General features: G+C 36.7%; 1 protein-coding gene and 1 pseudogene across 1 annotated transcript in view; one reads left to right on the forward strand and one right to left on the reverse strand.

Annotated features, from left to right (window-relative positions):
* FSTL5 (follistatin like 5) overlaps positions 1-14,154 on the reverse strand; it is a 625,236-nt gene that overhangs the window by 229,623 nt on the left and 381,459 nt on the right. The window lies entirely within an intron of this gene.
* Positions 7,591-12,006, forward strand: LOC102537348 (NTF2-related export protein 1-like; annotated as a pseudogene).

The raw sequence follows: 14,154 nt of genomic DNA on the forward strand, positions 1-14,154 counted from the left end.
GTGAAGTAAACCAGAAAGAGAAAGAAAAATACCATATGATATCACTTATGCTGAATCTAAAAAAAAAAAAAAAAAAGACACAAATGAACTTATTTACAAAAGAGAAACAGACTCACACAGAAAACCAACTTATGGTTACCAGTGGAAAAGGAGGTGGGATAAATTGGGAGTTCAAAATTTGCAGATAATAACTACTATATGTAAATTGGATATACAACAAATTTCTTCTGCAGAGCACAGGGAACTATATTCAATATCTTGTAGTAACCTACAGTGAACATGGAAATGAATATATGTATGTATATGTATGACTGAAACATTATGCTGTACACCAGAAATTGACCCACTGTAACTGACTGTACTTCAATAAAAAAATACTTCTGCCTGTGCCTGGCCCTTAGTTCATTCTGCATAGGCTACAGCTGCTATCACTAGCGAGGAGCTATTGAAGTGTCCATAGGTTAAGACAGGAACCGTTTCACCAAGCTTATAATATAACATTATGATCACTTGGAGAAAGGTAGTGCTTATGTAAAACCATATTGGTTTAATTTTCATAGACATTACTTAAGCATGAGAGGAAAAGCCCAGCTTATCACCCAGAAGGCTGTTACACTTTACTGTGGTTTTCTACTCTCACATACAAGCTAAGTGCCCTGGAGGTTGTATTTAAATATATGCATGCGGGAAACAAAAAAAGAACCTCTTATCGAACATGATGATGATCACTGTTCTATTCATAAAAAAGCATGATGAGAGATATCAAAGAAATGTTCAAGTAATCAAGTATCTTTTCTCTGTATGATACGTTGGTATAAATATCATATATGATTTGAGAAAATTTGATATTATGACCAAAATGACTGAATGTGTAAAATACTGAATTACCTTGCTATCTTTAATCGGTTTTTAAATGTTAGGATGCTCACTTAGAGGTGGAACTCAATGTAGTCATCTGAGGTGAGTAAATTACACAGACGTATGAAAGAGACAATTCAACACGAAGAGTTTGCTGTGAATACTCATTTGTCAGTCAGGATAAAGCAATCAGCCGATTTCCTGTATGTTAACAGTGTGCTCAGCGGCGTGTTAAAAAGCTATTACAGACAGAAGGAAAGAACGTTAACCCGTGTTCATTCCTTCGATTTATCTCTGAGAAACCCCAGGGGGTTAATTTGGGAGTCAATCAAATGACACCTTATTTGCTCTGTCTTTCATAAATTGAAAAAAAATTACCATTTTTCAGATTACAGTCAGTCAGACAGAGCTCAATGAATGAACTATTCATTTCACAGAGTGAAAGAGAATTTGAGCCTTTGCCACCGAACAAAGACTTCTAGTATTGTTTGCCTAATTTAAACAATTCAGTTAAGAGAGATTGCTATCAGCCATAATGCACTGTTGTTACTGATAAAGCTGGAACTGGGATCTGGGCCATTTGCCTTCACGGTGAAGTTCTACAGAGTTCAAGTCTCTCTAAGATGTCACAGCAAGTGGACGTGAAAAATGGGCATTGAACCCTGGCTGTTCATTTTGGCAGCTCTTCACAGCATCTGAAGACTTGGCCTCTGCTATGCAAATCCAGAAACAAATTGAACAATTCATCCGGAATTAATTAGACTGTTGGGGATTGACTGAGCTCATCAAAACCGCAGGATACCTTTGTTTATACTGGAATACCAACTTATTCATGGACAACTGGGAAAACATCAGGTTTAGTCAGCGGTGTCAGCCGTGAGCCTGGGAGTCTCCCTAGTGATGCTCAGGTCAAAAGCTTCTCAAGACTGATGAACAGAAAATTGCAAAAAAGGGAGCTGGTGATCCTCAAGCCAGTCAGGCTTTAATCAGCTAATGAATTGCCCTTTTCAACCCTGAAGAGGTTTCTGTCTAGAGAGCCTTTCTTTTTCTTGTCACTTTCAAGTTTATTGACAAATTCTCAGTACTGGTCCTCCTTTTAATTTTTTAACACCTTGTACATATACATTTGCAACTAGACCATTAACTCAGGTAAGCTATAAGAGAGTATTAGAGCCTTCTTCACCTCAGCAAATGTTCCGACAATCGTGGGCTTGGCAAACTATACCCATGGACCAAATCGGACTCACCTGTAGGAGCTCATGATTGGGTTAATAAATTGTAACAGACCCCGGCTACTTGTGACCTTTAGGAAGAACAAATATGTATTGCTTGCAGGCGCCTGTGCATCTGCACTCCTTCCTCCTTGCTGTAAAAAGCAGAGACAATGCCTTGCTTACATACTTGAGGATTTAGCTAAGGGCTGCTTCCACAATGGCAAAGCCAGTGTGTCCCTTGCTGTAAATGCAGGACACGGCTTGTTTTAAGCATAGGTCCATAGTTCAGGGTTTACTCTGCTCGTTGCAAAGTGATGACCCATGCTCTCAGTTATAAACGCTGGGCATGCTTTCTGCTGTTTAGATAGTCTATAACCCCCAAGACAAGGAATTGGTGGTCTGGTGGTCTGTTTTGTAATCAACTTCTTATATCTGAAGAATGTACCTTGTTCCCCTCCCCACATGACTGCCCTGAAGATAAATTAAACCTTTGCACTCATTGTGGATTTTATGATCTCGACTCGATCCTATTTTTCCTTAAGCTCCTGCGTTCCATGACTCAATTGTCCATGACCTTTTCTTTGATTGTGCACAATAAATATGGGAGTGTTTGAGAGGTTTGAGGAGTTGGTCCCCCCCCCCGCCGCCCCGTTCTCTCTTGACTTTCCAGAGTCTCGAGTAATCCTTTCCATCTCGGTGGGACTTCTGCCGAACAGAACCCACACCCACCACCTGTTTTTATAAATAAACTTGTTTTGGACACAATCATCCATCCATTCATGACTGTGCTGTGCATGCTACTGTCTGTGGCTGACTTCAGCTATATAGGCAGAGTTGAGCTGTGGCTACAGAAAATTTTTGGTATGGAAAGCCTAAAATTGATACCCTAACTATTTACAGAAGTTGCTTAATCAATTGAAACACTGCTTGGATGGTTTCACTTTCCTTTGATATGCTTTAGTTATTTAAATATGACCTTTTGGATTCTGCTCATTCTCCAGGTTCAAAACACTAAGCAGAAAATAATTACACAGAGAATACATGAAAATCGTGCCCATTTATATATGGGTGAGCTTGTAAACTATTGATGCATTTTCTTTTTAATCTTTGAGTCCTCTGTCAATAACAGAAATAACTAGGACTGTTGCCACTCTTAGAGTCTAATGCACAATGTTAAAGTTTAAATTACATTTGTCTCATCCAAGTGCAATTCCTTAGTCCCTGGTAGTGGCATCCTGCTGGGTTTATCTTCCCCAAGTTGATCATGTACAACAGTGATCATTTCTTCCTTCTTCTTCCAATGGAAATACTAATTCCCTGGGCACATCTCTCAGCCAGAAGGAAGGCAATCCGATTTTCCCTGGGTAAGTCATTCACAATCTTACTCTGTAAACAAGCCTGATTTCCAAGAGAGTATTTACATTTTAATAGGGAACATTTTAATTCAGATCTCTCTTTAAACTACTAAAATGCTTAGCAGAAACACTTTTGAGAAGGAAATCTTCCAAGGAACCCTTGTCAACAGTGTTACTACTTTCTTTCTAAGAAATCAGAGGGATATAGTCTGACCAAGATTGCCTTAATATTTTTCTCAGTGACTAACCTTTAGACAAAACCTGTCTGGAGTACAGGTCTCTCACCTCCCTTTTCTTAGGAAAGTTGCAATTGTAAATTCTTTCTCTGCCCCTTTGAGATGTAATCTTCTCCCAACTTGTTGCCAGTTTTATAACCCAGGAATATCTTTCTCAAAGACCTGGGAACCATGCCTTTGACATGTAATCATCAGGGAAGATAGTACCTCAATTTCAGTCTCTGTGAGAGTGTAGGAGTTGAAATCCAATAAATGCCAATTAGCAGACACACACGTTCAAGCCAAGTTGAACAACTTCATCCCTAGGCCATTGTCTTTGATACTTTTCCACTTGCTCACCCCAGTGTCTCTCCTGCCTTTCTTTTCAGTGGAGTTGGGTTCCATCTCTCTTCCTGTTGTGACAGTCTTGACTTCTGCCATAAAAGTCTTGGACAAAGTTTCCCTCACCTTTTTAACTTGTTTGGTGCAGGTTTTCATTGACAATCAGAAATCAGTTTTCCTCTTCTGAAAAATTACAAATATTTGCTTACCTTCACTCCTTCTCATTCATGTTTAAGAGAGGGGGAGTTTACAAAGAATTAAAGAAAGAACAGGTAATATTTATGCATGATCTATAATTTTAGAGACGACTAGAATGGAAGAAAAACCAAGATTGGCTTGATTTATTTTTACCTCTCCCAAAATAAAAAGTCATAAATTTAAGGATTTTTATAAACCTATGATCATTGCCACAAAATGATTGTTTCTTATCATTTATAAAGCTTGGAATGCATCTTCTCTGCATATGAATGTAGTTTTAATTACTTTAAATATGCATGTCTCTTAGAATCTTCTAGGCGTAATTTAAAATAATATCACTACCATGGAACTACAGGTCTTTACAAATCCTCCATAAACGCAGAACAACTGGAAGCTCTCCAGCAAATCAAATGCCTGAGAACTCAGATTTAGGGTCATTAATCTTCATCATCAAAACAAAGAAGAGATGTGAACTTAACTCAGTAATTGTGAATAGATGTTCTGCACTTTGCTTGCTAAAATTAGCATACTAGATTTAAATTATACAGATTGAAAATGCATTTATATAAATTAGAACCTCCATAGCTTTAATTTAAATTCTAGAAGTACAGATTAGAGAACTACTAAGCACATTTGGTTATTTGAGAAAAGGGGTCCAGGATAGTAAGCACCAGAATCTACATTTTGAAGCTTTTTGTCATGCAAAAGTCTCATTTTTTAATGTCACTTCAATATTTATAATATTTCTCAATTTTGTGAAAGTTTTACTAAGTACTATATCTTTATCCTATTCATTTAAGCAAATTCTGTAAACGGTACAGACTAGAATAATTAAATACAATTATTTTTGAAAGAAACTGCTGAAGCAAATCTAAAAGGATTTTTTGTAATCCTTAAACAATAAAAGTCTAAACTACTTATAGCATCATATGAAAAACAAGTAAAACAGATATTTCTGGTTAAGTAAATAAAAAAGTGAGTCAAACACATATACTGATGAATTCCAGCCAATGTAATTTTTGTAATAAATTGTCAAATGTCTCTATTTTTACATTTAGTCTGAGTTTTATATTATTAATTTGTGATAGAAGTTTATGATTTCTATCAGATGATATTTGTTTACATTTTTAAGTTATTATTTTTGAGAATATATTTTATACATATTTTAAATTCATAAAAACATTTTATAATTGATTTTAAAGTATATACTTCACAGGATATTTCAATATATATTTATAAAATGTCAACAGAAACATCATTTTAAGATTTTTAATTTATTTCATTTAGAATTAAGACTATTTTAAGATATGATCAAACACTGGGCTGTATATAAAGTTGTCAGCAAGAATAATTCCATTTTGGCTGGTGTACAATTAAAGGAAATTGAAGGATTAATGGGAAAGAAAAACACCATAGGTTTTCACTATAAATAGAATTCTTTAACACAAATATACATTTCAGCAGGAAGCTACACTTTAAAATTTTACAGCATTGACATTGTTACAAAAGGAATTTCTTTGGAAATAAATCAAAAGTGGGAAAGAATAGATATGAAGAAAATAAAATGAAAAGAGTAGGTACAGCTGATTCAGTGGAAGAAATGTACAGAATAAAAGGCACCAAATATAAGACATCAAAACCAGACAAGGAGACCACTCACACAGACACACAAAATTATAGGCTAGTATCCATGATGAACATAAATGCAAAACCCTTAACAAAATACTAAGAAACTGGTGTCAACATGCATTAAAAAGGATCATACACCATGATCAAGAGGGATTTATTCCAGGGGTGTAAGAATGGTTCAACATCTGCCAATCAGTCAATGTGGTACACCACATTAACAAAATAAAGAATAAAAATCATACGATCATCTCAGTAGATACAGAAAATGCATTTGACAAAATTCAACATCACTTTCAACAAAGTAAGTATAGAGGGAGTGTACCTCAGCATAATAAATGTCAATAAGAAAAGCCTACAGTTAATGTCATACTCAACATTAAAAAGCTGAAAGCTTTCCTTCAAAGATCAGGAAAAGACAAGGATGATCACTATTGCCACTTTTATTCAACACAGTAGTGGAAGTCCTAGCCTCAGTAATCAGGAAAGAAAAAGAAATAGAAGTTATCCAAATTGGAAAAAAGGAAGTAAAATTGTCACTATTTTCATGACATAATATTATGTACAGAAAACCCTAAAGACTCCATTAAAAAAGTGTTAGAACTAATAAGCAAATTCAGTAAAGTTGCAAGTTACAAAACCAATATGCAAAAATCCGTTTATTTCTATATACTAACAATAAGCTAGCAGAGAGGAAATTAAGAAAATCTGAATTATAAGCACACCAAAAAGAATATAATATGTAGGAATATACTTAGCCAAGGAAATGAAAGGCCTGCACACTGAAAACTGTAAGACATGAATGAAAGACACTGAAGAAGACCCAAATAAATGGAAAGATATTCCATACTCATGGATTGGAAGAAAAAAATATTGTTAAATGTCCATATAGCCCAAAGAAATCTACAGATTCAAGAAAATCTGTATCAAAATACCAATTGCATTTTCCACGGAAATAAACAATTCTAAAATGTGTATGTAACCACAGAGACCCCAAATAGCCAAAGCAATCTGGAGGAAGAAGAACAACCCTGGAAGCATCACGCTCCCTAATTTCAAACTGTACTACAAAGCTGTAGTAACCAAGACAATACGATATTGGTTTAAAAACAGACATATAGGTCAATGAAATAGAATAAAGAGCCCAGAAATAAAACAATGAATATATTGTCGATTAATTGATGACAAAAGAGCCAAGAATATGTAATGAGGAAAGGCTTGCCTCTTCAATAAACTGTGTTGGGAAAACTGGATAGTCACATGCGAAAGAGAGAAACTGGATCAACTATCTCCCATGGTATGCAAACATTAACTCAAAATGGATTTAAGACTTGATTGTGAGACCTGAAACCATAAAACCTCTAGAAGAACACAGGCAATAAGCTCCTCTTTGACACAGGTCTTGGCGATGATTTTTTGAATTTGGCGCTAAAAGCAAAAGCAACAAAAGCAAAAGTAAAAAAGTGGGGTTATTTCAAACTAACAACTTCAGGACAACAAAGTAAATCAAAAACAAAGTGCAAAGGTACCTACCGAATGGGAAAAAAATTTGTAAAACATTTATCTGATAAGGGGTTATCTCAAAACTACGAAGAACTCATACAATTCAATCACAAAAACAAAGTGATTTTTTAAAAAAAATGAGCAGAAGATCAGAAGAGACATTTTTCCAAAGAATACTTATAGATGATCAACAGATGTATGGAAAGGTGCTCTGCATCATTCATCATCAGGGAAATGTAAATCAAAAGCACAATGAGATATCACCTGTCACCTCTTAGAATGGCTACTGTAGAAAAGGAATACATATGTACATGTATACATGTACAAATATAAGCACATGTATTATATATAATAAAATAGTAAATTATATATAAATAACTATTTATATATAAATAAATATATGTAAAAACTAGCTTACAGAAAACACGTTGGTGGTTGACAGTGGCAGGGGTGGGTGTGGGAGAAATGGGTGTACTGTTTCTGTTTTTCTTTTTAGTTTAAATAAACTGAACTTAAAAAATTAAAAGAAGAATAAAAGGCAACAGGGAAAATATCTTAAGGGGAATCTTAAAGCCATCACTTTCTCCATCACTACCCTAGCCTTTAATGTAAATAATTCTCAAAATAAAAAGTAATCCTTGTCTTTTTATATTTGCATCCCTTCTCAGAAAAAAGCAAAATCAATTTTCAATAATTTTAAACTATCAATGCTATTGTCTTATGTGGAGACATTTCATTAGTATTATTCCCTTCAAGAAAATTCAATAAACCAATGCAAGTTTGATTTTATTGTTGAATTTGGTTTATAAAGATTGTCACATCATATCCTCTAAATGTACATTTGCTGGTATTTCATTTACTTCAGAGACAGTAATACAAGCGAACACGCAGAACACAGTATTTCCCAAGCACTGCTTAATTATCAATTTAATATTAAATAAGTCAGACATTAAGCTCTCCATTTTGTTAAAATAGCAACACAGGAACAAACTGAGATCCTTAACTAATTCCCCTTATGCTCATAAAAACAAAGTTTTGTAATTAGCACAGTTAAATGGAAAGTATTTTTATATAATCCATTTTTTTATTTATCAAAATTCTAATTTGGCAGCTTTAAGGAGCAGGGATTTTCTATACTATTATGAAAGCATAAACTTTGATGTAATTTCCTCAGAAGTACAAATATTAAAATTTTAGAGGGACAAAAAAATAATAATAATGTAATTTTCCCCAAAACCATGTTGTATAATCAGATTTTAATTTTCTGCTAAGAAATGCTTATATAAATGTGCTTTTAAGAACTTTTTTTTTTTAAAGCCAGAAGGGAGTGTTCAAAATGGTGGTGTAGGAAGATCCTTAACTTATGTCCTTTCACAGAAACAACAAATGTACAACTTCATGTGGAATAATTCCCTCAGAAGAGACGTGAAACCTGGATGAACATCCTCCACAACAAAGAATAAAAGGAAAAGCACTGAGATGTAAAGTAGAGGCAGAGATACGAGTTGGCCAAGGAAAAACCCGCACCCCAGCCATGGTGATCCACCATTGGGCGGGGTCACAAAACTAGAGATTTTTTAATCTAGATCCTGCACAGGAGAGATGAACCCCAAAATGCCTGGATTTGAAAACCAAAGATGAATACACTCAGGAGAACCACAGAACTGTAGGAAATCAAAAAACACCCTTAAAGGACCTGTGTGCAGACGCCCTCAACCTGAAAGCCGGTGTAAACAAACCAGAATAAAAGGTGCAGTGTCAATAAATAGTGAAGTGTCTGCCAGGGAGGCTGGAAACAGTCGGGATGCTCCCAGGGGAGCAGTCACAGGCAGAAGCCATTTACTTGAGCTCCGGCTACCTTGTTAACACCAGCACTGGCAAGTGCAGTAATGGAATTCTCCCTCTAACCTGCTAGCACTGGGCTTGCTCTGCTGAGAGCCCTGCCCACCCCTGCACCTTGGCGAGGCCTCAAGCAAGCTGAGTGACAGCCACACCCACCAATGCATTATAGCAGCTGCAGACAGATAGCAAACATGGTCTGGAGGCCAGTGCCACCCACCAGTGCCCCACAGCAGCCACAGTCCCACCATAGCAGGAGGATACACACAGCCTACTGAGGGGACACCCACTGAGTGCCTGGTCCAGCCACTGAGTGGACAGGTCGGATTGCACTTCTGAGCCACATAAGACACCATCCAAACAAGGTCCCTTTTTCAGTACTGGGAGAGACTGCTGATACCCCTAATACATAGAAAGAAGCAAAGAGAATTAAACAAATGAGAAGATAGAGGAATAAGTTCCAATCAGAAGAACCTATGGCGGGTGGGAAACCAAATGAGCAGAGATAAGCAATCCACCTGATATGAAGTTCAAAGTCATGGTCATAATGATGCTGACCGAACTTGGGAGAAGAATGGATGAGCACAGCAAAAATTCCAACAAAGAGGCAGAGAATATAAGAAACCACCAAACAGAAGCTATAGCTAAATGAAAAGAAAGCTCGAGGGGTTTTCAATAAACAGAAGGGAATAGAGAAAGAGAAGAAAAAGAAAAAGAGCGGAGCTGCAAAGCTGGCCAGAAAGCAATTTAAAAAGTGGCAATAGGTATTTAGCTACCAATAATTCCTTTACACGTAAATGGATGAAATTCACAAATCAAGACATCAAGTTTATGCATGGATAAAAAAGACTCATCTACCTGCTGCTTACAAGAGATTTCCTTCAAAACAAAAGACACAAAGACTGAAAGTAAAGGGATGGAAAAAGATATTCCATACAAAACCAAAAAAGAAAGCTGTAGTAGCAATACTTGTATCTGACAAAATAGACTTTGAAAGAAACACTATAAGACAAAGAAGAGACTCACAAATGATAAAGGGGTCAACCCAACAGAAAGGTGTAATATTTATAAATATATATGCACCTAACAGAGGAGCATCAACATATATAAAGCAAATATTACAAACTGAAAGGGAAAAACTGAAAGCAATCCAATAAACTTCTGGGACTTTAACAGCTCCCTTACATCAATGCACAGATCATCCAAACAGAAAATCAATTAAAAAAAATCAAACTTATTTTATCAAACATTACCACTCCAAGTAATTCCAACCTTATCGTGTGACGTTCTATTTGCTAAAAACAATCTTGCAATTATTCATAACTGAATTTGAGAAATATAACATATTTATATATGAGATTGTGCATACATCACACAAACACACACATAGAAAGTAGTACACAAGGAAATCGCTTTTCCTGGGTTGGGTGTCTCTAAGGTACTCTTCAGGTTTTCCAAGAATATCCATAACTATACATTAATTCTTTAACTTTTATTTGACATATTAACTAATTTAAACATTGAGCACTTAAATATATTTTAATTGTAAAAATGTAAAGATTAAGATAGCAATATTTTCTTCCTGAATGGATCTATAAGTGTAAATTCCCTTTTCTTCAGGTAAAATATCATTTTATGAATATTAAATGTCACTTTTAAATCAAAATATAATAAAGAATCACTCTCAATTTAGGGAATTTATGTGTGCCTGACTCTTAATTTTGATCATAGCTTTATAGTAACTAAGCTTTTCATGGTGATCATTTCATAATTTATAAAAATACCAATTCACTATGTTGTACATCTGAAACTAATGTGATATTATAAGCCAATTACACTTCAATAAAATAGAAATCATGACAAGAATTACAAAATGTTCATTTCAGACTATCCAATAGAGTTGTTTGAGAAGTTTTCAGTCATTTAGTCCACAGAATTGACATACATTGCAAACTCATAGGAAAAGAATAGGATAGAGCTAAAGACAGACAGACAGGTAGACGCAGACAGAGTCAGAGAGACAGAGAAATGACAGAGACAGGCAAGAAGGGAGACAATTAAGAGAAAGAAAGAGGGCGAGGAGCCCAGGAAAGCAAGAAAATACTAACAAAGTATGGTATCTCAGGGATAAATATACACCCTAAGCTGAAATCAGTTGCCGCCACTTTACAATATATTGCTTTCCTTTAATAAACTCATTATTTATTAGCCACCAAGTATTTAATGTGTGCCTCCTTACATCATACACTCGGAAATGTTGTCACTTCCACGTAGATACAGCAATGCTTACAAATATATTATCTGTATGTGCATACACATCCTGTATACTTGGATATAAGTCTCAGTGACCAAGCTCACACAAGCTGCCCTCATGGAAATCAACTCCTCCTGGAAGATTAAAGGGAATCATTTCAAATATGTTGTCTCGTTTTTCACTCATCAAGAAGCACAGGCCCCGAGAGACGCCTGCGGACTTCAGAGGCCAGGCCTGCCGCGCGGCGGACCCTGTGACCGTGAGACGGGCGGCGGGGGCTGCTGTGCCGCCTGTCCCCGCGCCCGGCCACCCTGGTGACGAACGGACACGCCGTTTCAGGACAGGAGTCCTTGCGTGAGTTTTCTGAGATGCTGCCTTCCAGCGAGTTCCAGATCCACGTGGTGGACTGCCAGCCCATTCACGGCGGAGCCACCCGGAGCCAGACCACCGTCCTGGTGGTGACCCGGGGGACGGGGAGGTTCGAGGGCAGCAAGCAGCGGGACTGCAACCAGAACGTCATCCTGACCGCCCAGGCCTCACGGGGCAACACGGTGTGGGAGATCGCCAGTGACTGCTTCCCCTTCCAGAGCCGGGCCTGCTAGTGGGGGCACAGTCACACCCCCAGCCCGCTCTCTGCCCTGCGCGCCCCCCCACCCCCGTCCGGGGCCCCTTCCTGCGCACGTGCGTGTTTGCCATAGCTGCCCTTTCAAAATAGTAAGATTCTCTATTTTTCTGCTTGCCCTGTAGAGAACTTGGTTCTGGAAATTCTGATGAATAAAACAGTGAGTGTTGAAAAAAAGAAAAACAGAATATTTGCAACAGTCCTCGGCCCCATTTTTTAGACATTTGGGCTCAGAGAAACGCGACAAATAATAGCAAACCAATCTGGACGGTTTCTAAGGTCCACATTCTTTCAAGTTTTGTTTTCATTATTAACTGCTACTACTGGTAACACAAATTACAGAAATAAATCATTGAAAATATAGAGAAAGGATGTTATAATCATATGAGTCAAGTCGAATCCAGAGAAGGGGGTCTATCATTACAACTGATCAACAGAAAGGAGAGTGCGCATTTATCAGAGTTACGGATATATTTTCCAAGTGGGCTGCAAACCCAGTGGAGGGGGAGAAAATTTCGGAGTGAAGAAAAGTAAGAAATGGGAAAATACCAATCCGGGCTGAGATTTAATTTAGATAAATGTAAGGTAATATCCGGAACGAATTCTGAAAGAAAGAAACACATTGATGTGGGCTGGTTAGAGACCAAACAATGTTTGGAGATTAACTGTATGTTGCTATGGGAGAGAATTTTGCTACATGACAAAGTGAAGCAAAATTAAATAAAAGATGAGTTGTAGTATGGGAAGGGTATTACTACCCTTTGATCCATTTGCAGCAAACAATGAATGTTTAAAACAATAATAATTTTAATAACTAAATTTTTTGAACACTAAGTATGTGCTAGACATTGTACTAAATTCTTTATCTTAGTCTTGAAAACCCCAATTAATATTGAAGCAAGTATTGTTATTATCCTGAGGTTGCAGGTTGCGTACGAGATCTTAGGGAGGTTAAATTAATTATTCAGGGTTGTAGAGTTATGAGCAGTGGAGCAAAGATGATATAAAATTGAACACTTACAGCATAAAACTTAAAGAAAAGAAAATTAAAGGCAGTATGCAAAAACACTGAATAATAATATATAGAAATTAAGGTTTCAGTAAAACACAATTTTCACAATTATTTCTAACATACATTTAAGTGCTTACTAGGTGCTACAGTATTTCCCATGCTTTATTAGGTTTTATTAATTTGACCCTCCAAAGTCATATGAGGTAGAATGATGATTCCATTTCAGAGTGAGAAACACGGGGAGAGGGAACAGGTGTGTAACTTTCCCAAGGACACCCGACGGCGAAGCGGCTGAGCTGAACTGGAATGTAGCTCTGCGCCGCCGTCTCCAGGAGCGAGGGCTCCTTTAGCATCGTGCTACGCCAGTCCTAGCGCTGGGGAGACGGGTGAGCACACAGGAGAATGTAAGCGCTGAGATAATTAAACGCAAAAGAAAGGGGGATTATTGAAAAAGTGCTGTGCCTCGCACAGAGTGTAAGTATTAAATATTCATTAAATACATAGCAAATTACCTAAGTGAATTAGAAAGCTTTGGGGTAAACAATAGCTCACCGAGAAAATAAAAATAATAAACCGTTGTGATCTGTGCCTTCCTTCATAGACAATATTTAATGCATGCATTCGATGTGCTGGAGAGTATGTATGTGTTAATTACATTTTTGAAACAGACAGAGGCAGTCCTGTCCTCAGAGAACTTAAAATTCAAGAAAACATGAAAAAATATTATATACCAAGGCTCAACTATTTACACTTTTGTTCCTAATTGTATTCATCCAATTAGTTTTGAAACAAAATGTAATAATGTGAGATAAAGTTAAATCCACTATTATAGCAAGGATAATAAAAAGATGAAATTTTAACCTAAAAACCTTACATCAGTATGTTTTTATGTAAGAAGGAAATATCATGTTAAAAATGAATGTAATCCAGATTTCAGTTTAGGTACCTAGAGCTTTGAGATTCAAATTAAACTGATGTGAACATGGTGTTAGATGCAATGCTATATATTTTTCATATCATATTCCAAGCTCTGAATGTATTTAATTAGATCAGTCTGAACCACTCACCCATACTGTGTGTGTTGTGTCCCAATTCTAAGCTGTTCTTTGCCCCTTC

This window comes from Vicugna pacos, chromosome 2, assembly GCF_048564905.1.
Source record: "Vicugna pacos chromosome 2, VicPac4, whole genome shotgun sequence".
Classification (NCBI taxonomy): Eukaryota; Metazoa; Chordata; class Mammalia; order Artiodactyla; family Camelidae; genus Vicugna; species Vicugna pacos.